This window comes from Myodes glareolus, chromosome 4 (genome assembly GCF_982192425.1).
Source record: "Myodes glareolus chromosome 4, mMyoGla1.1, whole genome shotgun sequence".
In the NCBI taxonomy this organism is placed as follows: Eukaryota; Metazoa; Chordata; class Mammalia; order Rodentia; family Cricetidae; genus Myodes; species Myodes glareolus.
The window spans coordinates 7,173,176-7,194,472 of NC_142029.1; the positions used below are offsets into that span (position 1 = coordinate 7,173,176).

At 41.6% G+C, this 21,297-nt stretch overlaps 1 protein-coding gene and 1 long non-coding RNA gene across 10 annotated transcripts in view; one reads left to right on the plus strand and one right to left on the minus strand.

Annotated features, from left to right (window-relative positions):
• Rbms3 (RNA binding motif single stranded interacting protein 3) overlaps positions 1-21,297 on the plus strand; it is a 796,347-nt gene that overhangs the window by 89,682 nt on the left and 685,368 nt on the right. The gene's annotated exons all lie outside the window — the stretch shown is intronic.
• LOC125393294 (uncharacterized) overlaps positions 4,579-21,297 on the minus strand; it is a 29,243-nt gene continuing 12,524 nt past the window's right edge. Inside the window, exons 2-3 of the long non-coding RNA XR_007229758.3 lie at positions 15,534-15,708; positions 4,579-5,083 (exon numbers count right to left, since the gene is read on the minus strand). This is a non-coding gene — a long non-coding RNA (uncharacterized LOC125393294). The remainder of the gene's footprint in view (positions 5,084-15,533; positions 15,709-21,297) is intronic.

Here is a 21,297-nt window from a genome sequence, read left to right on the forward strand (position 1 = left end):
CCGAGCTCCTTCTGGACCAAACCTAAGTGAAATAACTGAGAATTGTTGTTTCTTCTTCAGCACAATGAATACACCCTAACCTACTGCTATTAGCCAGCAATTGCTGCTCGGCAGTTACAGGCTGGCTTCTCTGCTAGCAGACAGACTCTCAGGCTACAGCTTTGGGGGAATTTTGCTCCTGCAGGCACTGACTCTGTCTCTGTTGCTAAAGACAGCTTTAACTAAATCTCCATTTTTCTATTTATAAATAAAACTTGGAGACTCAGGGATTGGGGTACAAACCTGCTAGCTCAGAGAGACTGAGTAGCACCTAGCTAACCTTCTCTCCTTGCTGGTATCTCCCCAAAAGCCCATCCTTCCTCTCCACAAGAAACAGAAAAAAAAAAATCGCGCCACTCAAAGTCCCTCCCTACTACTTTCCATGTGTCGTTCTCCCTCTCCCAGATGTCCTCTGAAGCCCTATGATTACTTTCTGTCAACTAGTTGCTAACTCAGCCTCCTGACCCAAGGTTAATTTTATTTAATTAATACAAATGAAAACTCTGGGTACACAGTGTGGATCAAATATCCCCCAACAGAGAATATCACAGGAGGTTAGGTGGCAAGACCATGGCCACACATTCCCCTGGATCAGCAGTCATCCTGCTGAAAGCTCTGTGGGGGCCCTGGTTCCTAGTTTGCAGGTGTAGTCTAAGAATGTCACTGTATAGTCCAGTGCAGGACAGCATGCTGGTGAGCAGTGTGAGCAGTGTGAACAGTGTGAACAGTGTGAGCGATGTGAGCAGGATGTGTAGCAGACATACCTGGAGGAGAAACGGTCCTCACAAGTGAAAAAAACTGTGTTGCTTCGAAAGAGAGTGACTCCTATAGATTTAGATAATCGAGTGTTTAGTCCCTAATTAGTGGAACTGTCTTTGGAAGGATGAAGAGGTGGAGCCTTGTTGGACAGTTTCACTGGGGATGGGCTTTCAGATTTCAAAACCTCACTCTTCCTCTGCCTCCAGCTTGTAGGTCAGATGTAAGGTCTCAGCTCCTGCTCCAACACCATGTCTGACTGTTGTCATGCTCCCCACCATGTTGGTCATGGACCAACCCTCTGGAACTGCAAGCAAGCGCCCATTCAGGAGACCTAATCTGTGCAGGGTTCGATGTTAGGGTCATAGGAAATCATCTTTATTGCTGCATATTGTTGTAGTTAAGATATATCATCCCATAGCATCAGAACCATCAAATGATTCTGTCCATCAAATACATGGCCTATCAATCATCGTATCAATTATTTTTTTCATCATTGTGACAAAATGTCTGATGGAAGCACCCCAAGGAAAATCAGGTTTATTTTGCTCATGGTCCATCATGGCAAAAGGTCAAGGCAGCAGGTGTGTGAGGTGGTTCTTCACATCGCATCTACAATCAGGAAGCAGAGAGAGATGAATGCTCACCTTCTCCTTCTTAATCAACCCAAGATCCCAGCTCATAGGACACCCACATTCAGAAATGCCTTTACATATGATGTATCTCCAAAATGACTTCAAATCATATCAAGCTGACAAGATTGTCACAAACATGAAATTGAAGTCTTCGAATAAAATTGAGAATGTTCTCTTTATTTGCCTAAATTTCAGACCACTCCACTTTAGAATTAGATCAAATTCTGTCTTTTAAGATTTTGTCACATTGCTTTTTTTTAAAAAAAAAAAAGATTTTTTTTTATTTTATATTTGCTTGCAAATGTGTGGACATGCATGGGTGCAGTGACCTGTGGAGTCCAGACAGGGCGCTGAGTCTCTTGGAGTTTGAGTTATAGGCAATCGTAAGCTTCCTAACATGGGTGGTGGGAACCAAACTCAGATCCTCTGCAAAAGCAGTGTCTTGGGGTTTCTATTGCTATGAAGAGACACCATGATCACAGCAATTCTTGTAAAGGAAAACATTTAATTGGGGCTGGCTTATGGTTTCAGAGGTTTCTGTTCATTATTGTCATGGTGGGGAGCATGGCAATTGGCAGACTAACATGGTGCTGGTGAAGATGTTGAGAGTTCTACATCTTGTTCCACAGGAATCAGGAAGCGAACAGTAACACTCTGTGTAGCTTGAGCATAGGTGACTTCAAAGCCCACTCCTACAGCGACACACTTCTTCCAACAGGGCCACACCTCTGCATAGTGCTTCTCCCTTTGCGGGTTATTTTCTTCCAAACCACCACAAGCATATATACTCTTAATGCATAAGCTCTCTCCAGCCCTAGACATTGCAACATTTATTTGTTTACATCGGAGTATGTTGAGTCCTGTGGTGGTAGGCAATGGCAGCTATCCCTGTTCCAAAGTCATCAAAGTAATTTATTAGAAGATATGGAATAGAAAAAACACTCTCTCCCAGAAAAGCTCAGCTTGAGAGATTAAGGTTTAGAAGCTGTGGAGGACTCTCTTTGGGGACCTGACTGTGGTGAGTACTGAGAAACACTAACTGCTTTCCATTTTGAGGTCAGTGAAGACATCAGTTTTCAGGAAACAAATCTGTATGGTCTCCTTGAGTCAGAAGCAGGTGCCCAAATACAAGTGAAGAAGAACTGTAAAACCCATAGGGACCACCTCCAAGGGGGACACAGAGGGACCACCTCCAAGGGGGACACGGAGGGACAACCTCCAAGGGGGACACGGAGGGACAACCTCCAAGGGAGACATGGAGGGACCACCTCCACGGGGGACACAGGTGCTGGCGAGCAGAGCCACAAGTATCCTCTGAGGTAACTGCGCCAACCCACTCCACTTTTCATATTTTGTTTTCAAAGCCATGTGCGGTAGCTACTTGCTGTAATCACATCCTCTTGAGCAATGATAAAAGAATAACCTCAGATTAAATCTCAATGTTGATTAAAGGACAATGCAGCCAGTACTTTAAAAAGGAATTTTAATTGATAGTGACAAGGTAAGAAAGTAGAAGGAAATTAATATTTGGAGAGAGCCAAGTACTATGCTAATTACACAAGACTCTTGTTTAATATTCATGACCCATATAATACTGGATCAGGCAATAGCATATGTATGTGCATGGAAGGGTGTGTGCAGTCCAGGGCATAACCTCAGGTGTCATTCCTCAGGGGCCATCAGCAATTTGTTTTTGAGACAAATTCTCTATCAGGCCTAGAGCTCACCAAGTAAACTATGCTGTGTAGCTAGTGAGCCCCAAGGAGCCACCTATCTTTGTCCTCCCAGAACTGGACTTTGAATGTGCCCTGCCACACCCGTCCCCTACTTTACACAGTTTCTGGAGGTCACAGTCTGACGAGCGCTTGACTAACTAAGCCGACTCATCAGATGTTCTTAAGTTCACTGCACTGATAGGGGAACAGTCATTTCTCTCAGAGTTGCATCTTTAGTAACTTCCAAATCTAATGATGTGGTTCAAGAGTTATGTTGCTATCACTCAGTATCAAAGGATGTGTGATCATTTATCTGCTGATGGGATGGTGATGTTGCTGTGAATAATTGCTACATGACTTTGTTGGTCCATTCTGTTGTCTTGAGTCTTCATCAAATAGAAACATCTCTGGCTGCTGGTGTTTTTAGGATTACGAATATTGTTGGTGGATAGTTTCTTTTATTTCTAAAAACTCGGCTGTCAGTGGTTGTTTGAAACAAAGGTAGCCTTGTTCTTGAAAGCCCATTTGCCTTGGGTCATGTTTCCTAGAAGCCTGTCCGGAGACAGGGATACAGATGCCTGTGATGTGTCAGTGTTTTACCATCAACATGGGGAAGGACAGCCCTTCAGAGTAGTGAGGGAAGGCAGAAGAGTCAAGCAGCAAGATATACCCTATAGCAACAAGCACCCCAGTCTTGAGCCACAGGGGGCCAAAGCATGCTGTTGGTACAGGTATTTCTGTCTAGGAAGTGAAGAAGTGTGAGGTAAAACCCATCATCCAGAGGTGGTGTTGCTATGAGTCTTTGGCATGTGACTCTTCCAGCAGCTGACATGTGGGAAGACACACTCAAGAAAAGAAATATGGACTAACTGTGAACACATCTGCTTTTGAAATTCAAGGTTTGGATGTCTGCCAACTGTGTAGTACATAGGAGATCATATCCAATTCCCCTCCCCTTTATCCTTACAAGAAAGGTATTTATTGCTCAGGAAATGTCCCTGTATCTCCCAGGTAAGCCTGCTCATTCCTGCCAAGATGATACACATCTTTGGATATGGGAGAGAGTAGTCATAGTCATTGGCTGGATTTGGCCCTGCCTCAGTAACCATGATGATGCAGAGGCCATATCCTAGAAGACATTGGAGAAACAGCAGTGCATCCAGCTGGGTTTTCTCTGTTGATGAAGATCTCCAAGAGGAGAGCGTGAGATGGCACCCTTCTGACTTGTGTTTTTAGTTTGCCAATCCAACCTAAGCACTCCAATCTCACTTTTACAGCTCAGCCAGTATCTGTGTATGTCGTCTCACATTTCCTTTTCTCTTGCCTGATCACCTTCAAATGAGCCTCGGAAATCAGTATACTGTTGTTGGGGTTTCTGTTCTGCCCAGTTCCCACAGTTGTTAAGTCCCAAAAAAATCACACAGAGGTCTACATTAGTTAGAATCTGATTGGCCCATTAGCTTAGGCTTCTTATTATCTCTTATAACTTATATTAACCCATTATTCTTGTCTATGTTAGCCACGTGGCTCAGTACCTTATTCGGTGAGGCAGTTACCTCTTGCTTCTTCTGTGGCTGGGTCACAACTGCAGAAGGTACGTCCTTCTTCCCAGAATTCTCCTGTTCTCATTGACCCACCTCTATTTCCTGTTTGGTTGTCCCACCTATACTTCCTGCCTGGCTACTGGCCAATCAGCATTTATTTAAAATATAATTGACAGAATACAGAGCATTGTCCCACACCAGTATACTTTAGAGTTTGCATTGCTTGAGTCTTAGTAATGTTTCTATTGCTGTGATAAAATACTGTGACCAAGGCAACTTGTAGGCAGGAAGGTTTATTTTGGGCTTGTGGCTTCAGACGGTTCAGCATCAAGTAGAATAAGCATGGCATCAAGCAGACATAGTGGATGGAGCTGGAAGCTGAGCACTGAGGACTCTCATTTTGAACCATAAAAGGGAAGTGGAGAGAGAAAATTAGGATTAGTGTATCGTTTTTGAAGCCTCAAAGTCCCATTCTCAGTGATATAGTTCCACTAACAAGGCTACCTCTCCTAAACCTACCCAAAGAGAGCTATCAACTGGGAAACTAAATGTTCAAATACCAAAGAATATAGGGAACAGCTCATTGAAGTCACCACACCAAAGCATGAAGACTTTAAGGCAAGGTAAGCAGTGTTTTCTACTTCCTCCTGCCTAACAGTCAAGCAATGGTATTGGCTTTATTTTTACTAATTAAATATTTGGTGCTTTCACTAACAACAACTTCTCATTTCCTTGGTCATTACACCCCCAAGTTTCCTACCTTTGGATATTATAATATTGTAATTTCTATCTGCTTTCCTAAGCAAGGAGGTGATATCTGAGAAACCAAGGAATTCAAGTCTCTTTAATATAGGTAAAAGAGTTAAAGAGTCAGCTATATGTTGAGGGAATTTACAAAGCTGGGTGATTCAGAAATAGTCATCGGAATGAAGATAGGGATGATCTTTGTTTTTCCAGAAGGATCCTGTCAGCAATAATACAGGGTCTGACTGACGAATGAGCCCATCACTTTGGAGAGGCTGTATTCTTGTCTTTACATTCTCTGGCTTCTCTAAGTGTCTTAATCTGCCTGTGCCTTTCATGTTGTAGAGACTCTTGCCTCTTACACTGTCTGTTTTCTCTATATATCTTACTCTTCCTGTGTCCTGCTCACTTACTAAGTATAAGATGTGGAAGACTCCGAACATGTCTCTTCAACACTTGTGCAGATTATCCATTGTAGATTCTTAGAGATCAGGCCTGCAGCATCTTGGACTTTAGGAGTTCCCATTCCATCTCTGCATCTCTAATTTGGTTCTGACTCCTTGCAGGATCTGTTCCATTCTTGTATCTTCTCCACAAACTATTTCTATAATCCTGTCCTTTAAATCCAATCACTTTATCTTGTCTTTTGAAAAAAAAAATGCCATTGAGTTGTACTGTATAAGATCTTAGAAAGTAAATGAAAATTTTAAAAAATTTAAAAAATTACATCAACTTCCTGGTTGTGATTTTTTTAAGTTTTCACGATGTGATTGATCTCAGATTATAGTTATGTGTATGTACAGCATCCCTTAGTAGCTCAGGAGATTGATCCATGACAGCTCACAAAAACCAAAGTCTATAGATGCTCAAGTCTTCATGACTGAGTACAAATCTTATATCCTCAATAAATGATCTTCATGTATTCATGAATTAATGTCAATCTCTTCATGAATGAATGCCAATATCCCATGGTCAGTGAACTATCCAGTGAGACCCTAGGCAGTGTTCCTCATACTCTAATGTATGTATGGATTAAGCATTCATAATTGTCTGTTTCTATGCCTGTCTTTTCTCTGAGCCCACCAGGGCACCCCTGTAGTTTCATAACTATATGTTCTGAAAGTTCAGTGGGTCAGTTTCTAGGTCATAATGCTACCAAGCATCTGGAAACCAATAGAAACATGAAAAACATGTCTTGCTGAAACTTAGGAAATCTATGTCAGATAGGATTGCCTGTTCTGGAAGCAGAATCTGAAAGAGCTGCTGCTATGTAAACAACTTGTTGAGGAGGGAGTTCTCTCATGAGAGAATACAGTAATTCTACCAGGAACATCAACTGGAATGGGAAGACATTGACCAGAGAAGGAGTCTCAGAAGTTGAGCTTCAGCTTGCTCCTGGACAATGCTCTGAGACATGAGTTTGCCTGCTACTAGGCAAAGTGACTTGAGGAAGTACGTGTGTGTGTGTGTGTGTGTGTGTGTGTGTGTGTGTGTGTGTGTGTGTGTGCACGTGTTTGTGTGTGTGCATGCATGATGTGGGATTCCCCTCTGTATGCTGTGAATGCCATTGGATAATTAACAAGCTGTCTTGGGCCTGGCAGGGCAGAATAGAGGTAGGCGGGGAAAACTAAACTGAATGCTGGGAGAAAGACGGTAGAGTCAGAGGGCATCTTTGTAGCCACTACTGGGGAAGGATGCACCAGAACCTTGCAGTTAAACCACTAGCCTCATGGTACAGTATAAAATAATAGAAATGAGTTAATTCAAGATGCAAGAGCTAGCCAATAAGAATCTAGAGCTAATAGACCAAGGAGTGATTTAATTAATATAGTTTCTATGTGATTATTTCATGTCTAAGCAGCCAGGAAAAAAAGAACAACTTTCTCCTACCACCAACATGGCTGACTACATCCATGTAAAACCTGAGAAAGCTTGAAAAGGAATTATAGACACACACCAAAAAGTTTAGCCACATTTTTTTTTTTAGCTGGTGGAATGCCACAGCTTCCTTAAGAGAAGTCTTTCTGATTCAGCAGTAGCAGAAAACAAAGACCACCAACAACAAAAATGTGTGGTTTTGAAACAGCAGCTTCCTGGGCCATGCTGCCAGGATGAACTCTGGCTCTTTCAGGAGACCAAGCATTTAAATGAGGTTTGTGAGCAATGTGTTACAAACTGCTTAATGGCTTGACATAGACCCACTGTATACTTGGAACTGGGGTGGTGTGTGTGGCTTGCAAGGGGCAATGAACATGCCTCCACCATGTGGGACTGGGTGGAGCCAAAAGGCAAAGCAGCCTTAGTCTTAGTCATGCCACAGCTTAGCATTTTAAGAAGTGTTCCTGGTCAGAAAAGGATTTCAGATACACAACAGGACAGATTCAGACATAAAAGACCTCTAAATGAGACACAGTGTGTTTAAAAAAATGTACATTGGCTTTGGGGAGAGAAGAAAGAGAGTAAAGAGACAGTAAATGTAATATGAAAGAGTACAGTCAGTCATAGATTTAAGGAGTGAAGATAATAGAATAAATATTAAGCTTGTAGAAAAAATAATAAAGTAAGAAAAATAAGCCACGTAAAGATGGAATATACACCAAGAGTCTGGATTATGTATATTATTGCATTTCTTTAAATTTTTTGACTATGCAGGAGCTAAGTACAGAGAGACATTTCATTGTATTAGCTGCTAAACTAAACCAACCAGTCTATGTATTTTAAAGGTATCTTGACTTCAGAATTTGGGTCTAAGGATATGTTGCTTTGGAAAAGAGGTTCTGCTTTTGTTTCCACAGAAGATGAGAACCTGTGAATAAATTCCAGACTAATGTGGTTTTATGGACCAAGATACTCTAAAATGTTGCTAACACCCTTATAAATTACTTTGCCCAACAAAAATCAGAAAACAGTTTGGAGAGAGCTATGCCCAAATTCCCTAAATGATTGTTTATAAATGTTTGTTTACATTTAAAGGGGAATATGTTATAGAAATGGATATCGTGCATTGATGTGGATCTTGGTTTATTGATACAAATTCAAGGTCAGTTTTGCTAATATGTGTGTGTGTGTGTGTGTGTGTGTGTGTGTGTATCTGCTCTTGATTAAGGTGTTTATAAAGCTCATTTAAAGTGTAATGCATAATTAAGTCGTATAGGTTAATAGTCATCTATAATAGTCAAGCTTGTAGTCATATTAGTTAGGCTTTCTATATATAGAGAGATATATTTCAGTTAGATAGGTATTCTTCAAATCTTTCAGAGACCTTCAGAATATGGCATTTAAAATGTTTTAATAACTTATGACTTTTCATGATAATGAGACACATCTGTCCCTGGCAGCTCCAATGTACTTCAAGAGGATGATAGGCATCAAAGAAACTCCTTATGGAGTTGGTTAGCCATTTGGGCAAGAAATGTTCTTGCCTGAACTGCTCAATGGTATGCTGTATGAACTGAACTTGCAGAACCCACAGAAAAATGACTGCTGAAGCTGCCTAAAGAAGGTGAGACAGTCTTTGGGGTTCCTGCTTCATGAAGAGTCTGCCAGACATTCTGCAGGACACAGAAGAAAGTGACTGACAAACTGCCAATATTGGCAGAACTGTCTTTAAAATTTCTTGTTTCATGAAAAAGTATCCTGGATACTATGGACCTGTGGGCTGAAGATGGATGCCCCAATGTTACAAAAGAACTTTGGGTGACTGCCAGGCAACGAGATGTCTCCATCAATTCTGGAGTTTTGGAAGTTGCTTACAATGCACTTCCTGTTAATTTAGGTAATATTATATCCTTCTGGAAGTCTTTGATGGAGTTGGAGAATAGTTATAATTATAGTTTTCCTTAGTTATAATAAAAGATAAAGTAGATATAAATATTGTAACTGAAATTCTTGTTTGATACCTGTTTTGTTATATGGAATTTTTTTATGTTAAAGTTAAAACCTTCCTTTTTATTTAGACAGAAAGGGAAGGTGATGTGGAATTTCCCTCTGTGAATGCCATTGGATAACTAACAGCTGTCCTGGGCCTGGCAGGGCAGAATAGAGGTAGGTGGGGGAAACTAAACTGAATGCTGGGAGAAAGACGGCAGAGTCAGAGGGCAGCTGTGTAGCCACTGCTGGGGAAAGATGCACCAGAACCTTGCAGTTAAACCACAAGCATCATGATAAAGTGAAAAATAATAGAAATGAGTTAATTCAAGATGTAAGAGCTAGCCAGAGAAGTTAGAGCTAATAGGCCAAGGAGTGATTTAATTAATATAGTTTCTATGTGATTATTTCATGTCTGGGCAGCTGAGAACAAAAGAACAGCTTCCTCCTACAACACATGCATACATGTAGAGGTATATGTGTAGGTGTAGGTATGTGAGAGGTATGTGTGTGTTTGTGTGTACATGTGGGATAGGTATATGTATTTGTGTATAGGTATATGGATATGTGTTTGTATGTGTATGTGTGTGATTTGAAACAAGGTCTCATGTAGCCCAGGCTGACTTTGAATCCTGATCCTCTTGCCTCTACTTCTGAGCAACGGAATTAGCAGGCATGCATCACCATGCTCTGCAAGAACGTTGCTTGTATATCTACTGTTTTGGGGCCATCCTAGAAGGTGGGTACACATGCTTGGTAATGGGCACCCACTTGGCTGGTGGAGATTATTGCCTGTAGCATGCACTTTAATACTCTGTACACATAAAAGGAGGTAACGATGCTCCTTTGCTGAGACCTAACTGCCTGATGTGCCCAAGGTTAGGCTCTTCCATGGTCTGCCCAGTAGTTTTTATCCAGCTTTCAGCCAGAATATAATGTCATCAAAGAAGCATAATCAGTGACCCAGGGAAACAATGCCATTTCCTCTCCTAGGCTAGCTCACTGTTGGAAGAATATGTGACTGTTTTGTGTTCTCATAGGAAGGAAGGGAACTGCTTCTCATGTCTTTCATAATATGACAAAATAGCTCTCAGACATGTTCAGCTATAGGAAGGAGTGTGCATGAAATCCTGAAATTCATAAATATTGATAGAATAGAAGAAGGATGTTTTGAGACTATTAAAATTATATATAAATGTCTCATCTCTTTGAAATTTATTCTTAAAATGTGTTATTTAAGATGACTCTTACTTCAAAATAATGTATTTAAAATAATGTTTGCCTGCATGTATGTACGTGTACCATATGTGGCCCAAAGGCCAGGACAGGGAGTCCTATCCCCTAGAAATGGCGTTACAGATGGTTTTGAAAAACTGTGTGGGTGCTGGGAACTGAACCGAGGTCCTTTGAAAGAGCATCAAGTGTTCTTAACTGCTGAGTCATCTAGTTAGCCTTATATAAGCAACTTTGAAAAAGATATGCTCTCACTATATGTCCCAGACAGAACTTGGACCTGCCAGCCTCTTGTCTGAGTCTTTGTCGTGCTGGGATTGCAGCATACTGCCATGCCCAGCTGCAGATCACACAGACACCCGACTTAGACATGCATACACATAGTTGTAGCACACAAACACCACCACTTAGACATGCATACATATAGCTTTAAAATAATGATTGTTTTCCAAGCCAAAGGTGACACCATTCGTTCAATAAGATCAAACTCTTGTGTTGGTGCAATGACTCACTCTCTCAGAGATTAGGTCTTTCCTAATTCTCTAATATTACTCTGAATACCATAATATGAATTATATTGCTGCAAAAATTACAAATATTAACAGATGCAACAATCTTAATGAACACTCTCGGAGCAATAGCCAAGTGAAATGAAATAGTCATACTTTCTATGCTTTAGTTCCGTTACTTAATTGAAATCTGAGATATTTCTTTATTTATTCTTTGTTAAAAAATGCTTATTGGCCTAGCCTGCTAGTTACTATAAATGATCTGAATTATACAAAGCTATCCTAAGAGGCCAGCACAAGAATGCTTGCCCCTGCATGTAGATTTGCTTGACTTGTCCAAGACATAATAACAGCAAGAGAGAAATCATTTTTGGGACTATTATTAAGAATTAAAGAGAGGTCCCAAATCTCTCCTGACCAGACTCACTTTTTTTCTCTGTAGCTCATGAGTTTTTCCATGGTTTTGAGTTGCTTATAAAAGAAGATATTGCTGTGTTGGGAATAAAAGTAAGACTCATGAAGAAAGCGAATCCCATTCATCGTTTTTCTGAATGTTGGTCTGGCTTTCTGAACAATTGATGATTTTATCAATTACCAGTTTTACAATGTTGCAGATTTCACGTGATTAAGCCACCTGTGCATACAATCAGATCAATTCCAATTCCTTCGCAGCTCTAGGCAGTGGTTTTCAGACCTGGAAGGGCAATTTGTTAGAATGCCTGCCTCGAGCTGGGGTAGAAGGTGGTAACCGGGGAGAAGTTTCCATCAGGCAGCCTTCCCCTTAGACATAGGCTTCAATTGTTTTTCCCCTGTCAGAGAAACAGCATCTCCAAAGAAAGCCTTTTAGGAGAATGTGTGAGCACCTCTCTGCTGGACCATTCTACTTGGCCCGCGATGGAATTGTATCACGGAAAAATGGAATAGCTTCAGATGCTGTGAAACTGGGTCACCTCCCCTCGCACCAGCCTGATTGATCAGAAACGTCTCCAAAATCCGTGGGAGTGGGAATGACCCAGGGAAACACAGCGGGTTTAGAGCTGCTTTACTGCCGTTTGACCCAGCCATGGTTTAAGCAGACTGCTTTCATCTTTCATGCTTCTGTGGTCAAAATATACAAGAAATTTAGCTTATTTTTCAAGGCTAACAATTAAGAGCAATCAAAAGAACACTGCTGTTTTTCTCCTTATTTAAATATATTTATGGTTTTTTACAAAAATTAGAGCATATAGATAATTTATAATTAAAAATCATCTCTATTTCTACATTTTTTAATGAATTTTTCACTTGTTAGTACAGACTGTGTGTTAGGCAATATTTTTGGTTTTGCCGTATGTGTGTGTTGTGCATGTATGCATTCCTGTTTTCAGGTATGTGGGTGCATGTGTATGGGCATGTGTGTCAAGGCCACAGGTTGAAGTCTGGTGTCTTTGATTGACATCTATTTCATTTACAGAGGCAGGATCTCCCACCAAACCAAGAACTTGTCTCTGTAGCTCATCTAACTAGCCAGCTTACCCTGGGGATCCTGTCTCTGCTCCCGTAGTGCACAGGGGATGTGAGCACTGGTTCACACACTGATGCTGCAAGCATCCACTAAGCCGTCTTCCCAGCCCCACTCAGCATTGTTAAGGAGTTAAAGTGGTAGCAGAAACAACGGACTTTCCTGCCCGCCCCCAAAGCTGGAGGTCTGCTAAGAGAAATAGATAGCAACAACAGTAAGGAAAGACAGAGGAGAGCTTGGGATGGTAATCCCAGAGCAATAAAAGGCAAGAGCGTCATGGCACACACAGTAACAGGTTTGTTCCTCTGTTTGAGACTCTCACACCTGGCAACTGTGCATGGTGGCTGTGGGAAGGGGAACCAGAGGCTATCGGAGACAACAGAGAGAACACAGATGCTGAGGCATGGCTAGATGCCTGCAGACATTTGACGTGAAATCTTGACTCTGATGCTATGTCGTAGAACAGTGTGGATACTGGGGGAACAGCTGGCTCTGCAAAGTGAAGAGCGTGTTTGGCTGCGGGAAGGAGCGGCTGAGGCAGCTAGCGTGGTGAGCCAGAGGCCGTGGTGGGTGGCATTGGGAGATGAGGCAGGGAAAGCAGGAGAGAAGCTCCCCAAAGCAGCTTGGGGTGCATCCACGTGTGAGATTCATCGCTGGAGGGCTGCAGACAAGTGGGACAGGACTAAGTCTCAGATGTGCTTTCCATACCTGCATAGAGAACGAATTTTGGGAGAGGGAGGGCTAGGTAGACATCACTGTCCGAAGACCTGTTCGGAGAGGAATGCAGAAGTCTGGCTGCATGGGACTGGGGATCAGACCAGAGTGGAGGAGTAGTGGGTCATGCTGGATTTTGGATAGAAACAGTAAACATCTTTTCACGTAATGTATAATCAAGAAGAAAAATAACTCCAGGTTTTGAGTACCCTTTTCATAAGGCTTTACCTGCCTACTGTTTTACATGTGTTTGTTTTTATGTTTGGTTGATGTATTAGGGTTTTCTAGAGTAACAGAACCAATTATAGGAAATGTACGTTACAAAGTGTGATTGTGTTGGTTTATATGGTACAGGCTGAGTAGTGGACGAACAACTTACTGCATGCTGGAGAGAATGAGGGTCCAGTAGCTGCTTAGTCTGGGGAGCTGGGTGCCTTGGCAGTCCTCAGCTGCCACTGGAGGCCTGAAAGATCCCTGGAGAACCTTTGTTTTCTAGGCTGAGTACAAGGTTGAAGATGCTGAGTTCTGATGTCAGCAGGTGCTGGGAATAGGCATGCTGTATTAGGGTTCTCTAGGAAGATAATTTGTGGAATACATTTATTTATATATAACTATAACTGAATCTGTAACTAACTGTATATATGTATATGTATATATACACATAAATAAATAAATGAAAGAGAAAGGGAGAGAAAGAAAGTGAGAGAGGGAGGAGAAAAGGAGAGCAGGGGTATTTATTAGAATAGTTTACAGGCTGTATTTTGCCATTCAGAACTTCTTAGACTCCCGAGCCGCACCAAAGAGTTTTTATCCTCTGAGTGAATTAGTTCCTTTGCCCAGGGCTGTGAGAACATCTGGCCAGAAAGAAGCAGCTCAAGAGAAAGAAGGCTTATCTAGGATCATGATTTGGTGGCGCAGTCCATCAGTGTGGGGAATGACATGGCAGCTGCCTTGGCACTCAGCTGTGCAGCAGGAAGATGGGGCTGCCTGCTCACATCTAAGATCAGGAAGCTGAGTAAGTCGGATGGCAGATTCAGCTGGCTTTCTCCTTTCTTCTTTTTCTTACACAGTCTGGGATGTGGGGCAACTGGACCACCTGCATTCAGGGTAGATCTTAGCTTCATCATTAGCCTTCTCTGAAAATGCTTGCAGAGAAACACTCAAATGTGTCCTCATCAATGTGCCAGGCATTCCTTAATCCAGCCACACTGATAGTGGAAATGCGCTGCCACTGTAGTTTGGTGGGGATCCCAGGAGTCATGGGCCGGAACTGAGCTCTTCTCAGGCTTGGTCCCTTCTCCTATCCACCTTGCTCTCAAATGTTGGTCAATCTTTTGCTAACATATTCTAGACAAAGTCATTCTTCATAGTCTCTGGTGTTACTTTATCTCCCAGGCAATATCAGTGGCTCAGAAATGCACCCATTGTCCCATCCTCACACAGTGATTGTTCGAAGATTCCTCTACATTCTCTGTCTGTCTCTGTCTCTCTGATTTTCCAAAATAGGGTTTCTCTGTGTAGTCCTGACTGTAGCCCTGACTGTCCTGGAACTCACTCTGTAGACCAGGCTGGCCTCAAACTCACAGATCTGCCTGCCTCTGCCTTTTGAGGGCTGGGATTAAAGGTGTGCGCCACCACCGTCCAGCCTGCATCTCTTTGGTATCTCAGATTAGTGCTCCTACACCTGCCTACACCTGTGTGACTCTGCTTCCCTGTCTTACATAGAAATTGCTTCATAATTTTCTGTTAGAGTTTACATCCATGTATCCATTCACCATTTTGTCTGGATATCTCTGCGGTGTGTGGTGTATGTGTGTGTGTGTGTGTGTGTCTGTGTATCTGTGTTTGTGTATTTGTGTGTGGTATTTGATGTGTGTATTTGCGTTTGTAAAGTATGGATAATATGTGTGTGTCAGTATGTATAGTATATCTTGTTTAATTATAACATCAAATTGAAATTCTAAGGCATACTAAATAGACTTAAGTTACTGTAAAATGATCATTATTTCCTTATGGTTTTGTGATACACTTTCGTTAACTGTTTCTGACTTGCAATATTACTTTTAATCACAACTGAAACATATTTTATTAAGGAAAGCATTACAAGTTGTGTGATATGTCTCACTCACTCACCACTTAAGTCAGGGACTTGCCTTGGACTTTTTAGCAGAAAGTCAGACACTGTTCAGCGTCCCCCTTCACCCCCCACCCCAGCTCATCCTGGACAGTGGAGCTTTGCCTAGAGGGAAGGACAAGATACACAGAAACTGACTTACTTGGTCTTGCTATGGGGGTGAGTGATGAGTACCCAGGCCAACCTGTGCAGATCAGCAGGCCCTACTTGACTTTGCTGTTATCCACATTCAGCAAGAAGATGATGGCGGTCTTCATTTTTCTGTTGCTAAGATACCCGCTTTTGAAAGTTTCTTTTCTGTTGCTACGATAGAATACCTAGACACAAAGAAGCAAGGAAGGATTTATTTTGGCTTACCATTTCAGAGAGTCCATCATGGCAACGAAGACACAACAACACATGCTGGCTGGTCACAATCCATCCACACACAGGAAGAGAGAGAGAAAAGAGTATAGGACCAGGCTGTGCCAAAGTCAGGGCCACCACTGGGGATGCATTTCCCCCAGATAGGCCCCACCACTTCTGTGCTATCCTTTTAGCTTTATTTATTGTTTATTTACTATGTATGGGTTCTTTCCTTCATGTGTGTTTGTATGCCATGTGCGTGCCTGGTGCTCACAGATGTCAGAAGAGGACATTGCATCCCTTGGAGCTTCATGAATGATTACCATCTAGGTGCTGGGAATTGAACCCTGGTCTTTAAGAACAATTAATGCTTTTAACCATTGAGCCATCTCTTCAACTCAAAGGCCTCACTTTCTAAATGATCCAGAACCTTCCAAAGTGGCACCAGAAGCTTGGACCCTAGTGACAAACATATGTGCCCGTTGGAAGCCATCCCATATCCAAACCATACCATTCACACATTGGCTTATTCTGTGGCTACTGTGGAATACTTAAGTATCCAGCCCTGAGTCTGCTTGGAGGAGTCAGAAACTGGCGAGATATAAACATTTGTCTCCTGGAATTTATCTACCTAACAGAAAGGCAATAAACAAAGCATAGCTTGCTATGTGGGTACAGTGCCACATAGGGTTAGAAGGTAAGGGGTAAACCTAGTAAAATCCTTTTAATAAGACTGTGTATGACCAGAGACCTGTGAGATGTGAAGCCAGTCATGGAGATAGCTAAAGAAAGCTTCTTCAGAAGAAGGAAGGAGGAATGCTTCAAGACGAGCACATGCTGGCCTGTGGGTGGGACAGTCTCTGTAACGGTAAGAAAATGATCAGGGGACAGTGGTTTGATGAAGTGTGTGGCAGACCTCAGGGTCACACTGTTTGTGACTTGACCTAGCGCCATGAGTGCTTTATTCATGTTGATTGTTTACACACTTCCGCCTTCCACAAATCTCCATGAAGTAGGAATGTTCCTACACAGAGAGACGACAGGATGGTCATTACCTCCGTAATATTCATTTTCAGCGAACGTTTCAGTTTTGTGGGTGACCAGAAATAAAAGTTGGCTAAATAAAAGTATTTGACTGATAAATGAAAAAAGGGAAGAACAGGACCGGAGAAATGTATCAGCAGTTAAGAGTAAATATTCCTCTTACAGAAGACCTGAATTTAGTTCTCAGAATCCATATTGGTGGTTCACAACTTGTAGTCCAGCCCCAAGGGACCCAATGCCACCTTCTGACCTCTGCAGGGTCCTGCACTCATGTGCACCTCCACACACACATTTATATGTGATTTTTTTTAAAATCTTTTTAAAAGAATAAGGGTAATGTCATGGGAAAAGAAAATGATAAAATAAGAGGGAGGGTTCATTTGGTACTGGTTTTGGAGTTTGTGATGGATAATTTTAATTGTTAATTTGACACAATCTAGAATCCCCTGGGAAGAATGTCTTGGTGAGGGGTTGCCGAGATTTTTGGTGTGAGTGTATCTGTGGGATATGGTCCCGATTATTAGTTGTCATAGAAGTTTTAGCCCATTGTGGGTGGCACCATTCCCTAGGCTGGGGATCCTGGACCTTTGTTTCCCACTTTGCTAGGGGGCTCTCCAATTTTGTCCAGTAGTGCACACCATTCCTCAGCCTTATGCATCTGTTTTCTCTGAGCAGTGATCTTTCTCCCAGGCTTAGAACGTGCTGTTTCAGATGAATTCAAAGTCAGTGATAAAAACCCTATCTATTTCATCATTGAGTCACTTGGGAAACTATATGTGACCAGTTTTGCCCATTGAAATACGAGGAGGGGAGGTTCTGAAAAAAGGGATTTTGTACTTTAGAAGATGGAGGTAGGAGCTGGAGATACGGCTCAGTTCTTAGAAGCACACAGTGTTTCTGTAGATGCAGTCAGATCTCTAGAGTCCACACCAGGTGCTTCATAAAGACTTACATCTCCAGCCCCAGGATACACATATATGGTATGTATTGACACACATACACATAAATAAAGATGAAAGATCATCTTATAAAGGCTGATAAAGGAGATGTCTCTGGATATTGATAAATTAGAGAAGTATGGCCGAGCCTTCTGTAGCTACCCTATCACCGTGAGGACACATACTTACCCTTAAGACAGCTTGTCATGACTACATGGTTGGTTCTTACAATCCCCACTCAGAGCTACTGCTTTTTTATTTAGAAAGGAATGCCAGAATCCAAAACATCTACCTACCATATGTCATTTTTCTTATCTATCATCCATCTATCTATCTTCTAATTGCCTACAAGCCCTATCTGGCTATCTATCTGTCTGTAATCTATTATCTATGTATCTATCACCTATTTCCACCTTTTCATTTTATCTGATAACCATATTCTTCTGTTTGTTATCTATTTGTCTACTATCTATATACCATCTGTCATCTGTGTCTATTTAGTATCTATCTATCTATCTATCTATCTATCTACCTATCTTGTTTCCTTATCTAAATGTATCTCTATGCCATAAATATCTACATCTCCTATATTTTCTGTCTATATCTGTAGCTATTATCCATCTGTAAATCAAGCTGTAGACTAATTTGTAATAAGATGATAAAAACCATGCAAATTATACAACATAGAATTTTAATTGTTATCATTAAATATTAAGTATGCTTTTTAAATGGTGTTTAAAATCTTCACAATATTTAAGAAGGAAATACACAAAGTATAAAACATTTCATGTGTAGAGGTGGGAAAGAGTGAGGCAGGGATCACATGGAAGACACAGAAACAGATAGATAAGTAGCAATAGCAATAACTTCTGGGTAGTAGCCTTAAAAGTATAAATTTTGTTTGTTTTCAGACAATTTGCATTTTGGAGTTTTTATAAAAGACAGGTAAAAGTTGATAATTTTACAAAAAAAAATTAAACAACGATGATCCAGAGACTGAATAAGACTTTTCTAACATGACCCATTGGGTCCCAAGGTCTGTCTTCCTCTTCCGTGACTTCCTCCACTAGGCTCAGCCATGCACATTGAAATGTCATATTACCACCTTTCTGAAGAGCAAGGGTAAGGTACCAACTGTGCAAGCATGAGGACCTGAACCCAAGCCAAGCACTCACATAAAAACCTAGGCAGGTAGGTGGAGCAGACTTCATTCCAGTAGTGTGGAAGCAGGACAGGGGTATCGCTGATGCTCACTGGCCAGACAATTGGCTATTCAGTGAGTTCCCGGTAAAACAGTGAGAGACCAGTCCTCAAAAGCAAGGTTTAGTCTAACTGCTGAGGGATGTTAAATATGGTCATCCCATGTTCTCAACCTTCTTGCAAACAAATAGACACATGCATGCATATGAAATACACACATGCATGGGAAGAAGGAAAAGGGGAAATAAGGGAGGGAAGATAAGAAAGAAATAAGGAAGTAAGGATGGAAGAAAAGAGATGATATGACATCTCCATGTGCATGTGCATGGCAGAGACTGGTGGAGGAAGCCACGGGAGAGGAAGGCAGACCTTGGGACCCAATGGGTCATGTTAGAATAGGCTTATTCAGTCTCTGGATCATCGTTGTTTGATTTTTTTTGTAAAATTCTTAACTTTTACCAGTCTTTTATAAAAACTCCAAAATGCAAATTGTCTGAAAACAAACAAAATTTATACTTTTAAGGCTACTACCCAGAAGTTATTGCTATTGCTACTTATCTATCTGTTTCTGTGTCTTCCATGTGATCCCTGCCTCACTCTTTCCCACCTCTACACATGAAATGTTTTATACTTTGTGTATTTCCTTCTTAAATATTGTGAAGATTTTAAACACCATTTAAAAAGCATACTTAATATTTAATGATAACAATTAAAATTCTATGTTGTATAATTTGCAGGGTTTTTATCATCTCATTACAAATTAGTCTACAGTTTTGATTTACAGATGGATAATAGCTACAGATATAGACAGAAAATATAGGAGATGTAGATATTTATGGCATAGAGATACATTTAGATAAGGGAATAAGATAGATAGATAGATAGATAGATAGATAGATAGATAGATGATAGAAAGTAGTGAAGGAAGGGAAGAAGGAAGGAAGGAAGGAAGGAAGGAAGGAAGGAAGGAAGGAAGGCAGGCAGGCAGGCTAAAGAAGCTTATAAAGAGCAAGCTGGGGTGACTCCCTCTCCATTCTTCCTGTCCTTTACACTTTTCTCTCTTATGAAGCTAAAATCCTACTATTTTAGTAAAGAGTATGACTCGGTCAACATGAGCATTCTGTGACTTTTTCTGGAAGAATCTGGGCATAGTTTTGCAGCTTTCACCTTAGACAACTGTGCGGCGCACGTGATCCATAAACCGCCAGCGATGTCTGTGAGCAGTGATGGACTCTATCTGGTCCTCACTGGGCCCTCCAGGTCAGGTACTAACAATGAACAGTGCTGGGTTCTGCATCACAAATGCTTTTCTGGCTCAAGGGCCAGGATGGTATGAGACACGGGCATGCAGATGTCGCTGCCAATGTTACTGCATGTTGCAAATTAGGACAAATCAACCTGGGTCAGGAAGGGACTTGGGGGCTCTGAATTAACTTATGGTAACCTGCAGAGGCCAAAATGAGGCAGAATCTGGATTCTTTTTCCTCTGTGATGAGGCTGGGAATAATTCTAGAGTCACCAGTTAGAGGTAGCATTTAGAACTAAGCTATTTATCATTGCAAAATACACATAAAGGCACAGCCTAATCCTGTCCTTGGTTTTTCTATAAACATAACATGTGATCTGACCATCTATATCCCTTGTTCTCTCCCTGACCGACCTGTCTGCTATGTGATGCAGAAGGAGACGGAAAGACACAGTACTGTGTACAGCCTGTGTCTTCATTAGGACAACTTGCCTGTGTGACAGACTGGGTGGAGTCTGGAGTCCTACATAGTCTGTGCAGGGTCCTTCACTGTGTATATGTACATGTATATGTGTGCATATGTATTTTTATATGCATAGGTTTGTCTTTGGCTCCATATGTTGTCCGCATGGATACAGCCTATGTCTTCATTAGGATGACCTGCCTGTGTGATTTTCAGTGTTGGGGTTGGAATCCTGCACCATCAGAGTGTGAGAGGAGGCCTCGGGTGCAGAGGGGTAGCTTGGGATGTGGTCCGCTAAGCAAGTATGAGGAGAGAGTGGGCAACATGGGAGGGGGAACTCAGTATGATGAGATGTATGTTGTCAAGATTTCGGCTAGAAAATGTGTACTAAAAGCGGCTCTCCACTCTCTTGTAACTCCATGGAGGTGAGCACAAGAGAGGCACTATGGGCTATTCTCATGACTGGTGGTCTTTAGGAGTACTATTTCAGGGCACAGAGGTTGAGAGAGGTTGAGTATCATTTGCTGAGTAACTGTTGCCTGCTGCTGGGTGCAGGCATGGTTAGGACTCCTATTCAATACTAGTTTGGTAAGGAGATAAACACATTGACATTAAAGAGTTAGTTACTACAAAGGAGTTTACCTAGGGAGGGTCTAATGAGGTTTCATGG